Here is a 1,693-nt window from a genome sequence, read left to right as displayed (position 1 = left end):
CGTCGCAGATAGGTCTTATGGCGACGATGGGACAGGGAAAGGCTAGGAGTGAGCAGGAAGCGGCCGTGGCTTTAATTAAGGTACAGCCCCAGCATTTGCCTGGTGTGAAAATGGGAAACCACGGAAAACCATTTTCAGGGCTGCCGACAGTGGGGCTCGAACCTACTATCTCCCGAATACTGGATACTGGCCGCACTTAAGCGACTGCAGTTATCGAGCTCGGTAGATCTAATTCAAGCGTATCAGACGTTGGATCAACTTTGTTTTAATTAGTATCTGCTCTCGTAAGAGCGTTCAAAAATTGCCGTAGGCGGCGATATTTCACGCCGCCTAGGCGGGGTATTGGTATAAGTTTTCAACTAGCAATAATCGCACCTCGGATAAACCTCATTGGTTACGATATTGCCACTGCTCTTTCCACCAAGGTACAGGAAATTAATTATTGGCCATGCCCATATGTTAAGAAATCTATGCCCATTTATTGAATAGGCCCACTAGCTACGTTCTAATCACGCATTCGTGGTATTTGTGGTACTATTGGCGCTTTACTTGTAATCTCGCCCGTTTTTATGCGATCTCTTTGAAATTAAAACCATACACCGTTTAAGAAATAAGGAGCTCAAGTGAGATACGAGTTATTTGAAGAGCTACTTGCCAAATCCATGGGAAATGTTGAAGGAAGGAAAGCTCTTATAGTTGATCACAGAATGTTATTCTCGAACTGGTGATAGATGTGCAGTCCCGATCAGCAAACACATCGTTCCATCTCATCCCATCAATCGCACACCAACAGTTTCCAAGATATGACAGGCGACTACTAGGGGGTGATGCCTATATAAGAGTTACACGTTACTGACAACAACAACAACAACAACAACAACAACAACAACAACAAAATCTCCGTGACTTATAATTCTTGTTCATTTAGATCAACCTCGTTGGAATTGAATGAGATTTCCCCATCAAGACTGCGCAAGACAAAATTAATTATCACGGGAAACGTAAATCCTGATCTGGAAATCGAGATATCTAGAAAATTAATTCATTAGGGTTATATTTTAACATGACAAGACTCTCTGCTATAATTAGTACGAACGCAGAGGTAAATTTTATGGTTAGTATTGCTCCCAGCCGTAATTTGTGACTTGTAACTTTAACTGTTGTCAATATTTTTTAATTTTTGTTGTATAATCACAAGCTAAATAAATCAATAAAGGAACGTCTAATGACAAAATGTTCTGTACTTCTCGAAACATGGTCAGGCAAGAAAAGTTTCTATAGAAATCTGGCCATATTTCAAAGACAAATAAAGTAGAAGCAAATAAGATTCGGAGGTGAGGGACAAGTGATGCGCACAGATACATGAAATGAGAGAGAATCACGTCAGGCGGTCATGTCGCAAAAATGGTAGAACAGCAAACGAGAGCAGAAAGGGAGAGATCCCCAAGAGATTCCAGAACATGTTGGAGAGAAGAATCGGAAGGATTTTCTGGGAGTAGGTGCAGACTGGATTGCAGGATTGTAGCAGATGAATAAATATTTGTAGGAGATAACGTGATCTGCATGGTCGAAGAATACTGCCTGTCTGTCTGACAGAAGGTAGGAAAATAAGTCAGTACTCTGTTATGCTATTACGATATTAATACCACCTCCACGAGACAATTTGAAAATTTCGCAGCGCGGATTCGCTTAT

The 1,693-nt window shown here is 41.1% G+C and overlaps 1 non-coding gene across 1 annotated transcript; it reads right to left on the bottom strand.

Annotated features, from left to right (window-relative positions):
* Positions 1–279: 279 nt before the first annotated feature.
* LOC137497174 (U4 spliceosomal RNA) lies at positions 280–420 on the bottom strand. Its single transcript, XR_011017710.1, has one exon. It is a non-coding gene; the product is annotated as a U4 spliceosomal RNA (small nuclear RNA).
* Between the last annotated feature and the right edge of the window lie 1,273 nt (positions 421–1,693).

Source organism: Anabrus simplex, chromosome 1 (assembly GCF_040414725.1).
Source record: "Anabrus simplex isolate iqAnaSimp1 chromosome 1, ASM4041472v1, whole genome shotgun sequence".
In the NCBI taxonomy this organism is placed as follows: domain Eukaryota; kingdom Metazoa; phylum Arthropoda; class Insecta; order Orthoptera; family Tettigoniidae; genus Anabrus; species Anabrus simplex.
The sequence above is the reverse complement of the archived record's forward strand: the minus strand, read 5'-3'. Positions and strand labels throughout refer to the sequence as shown.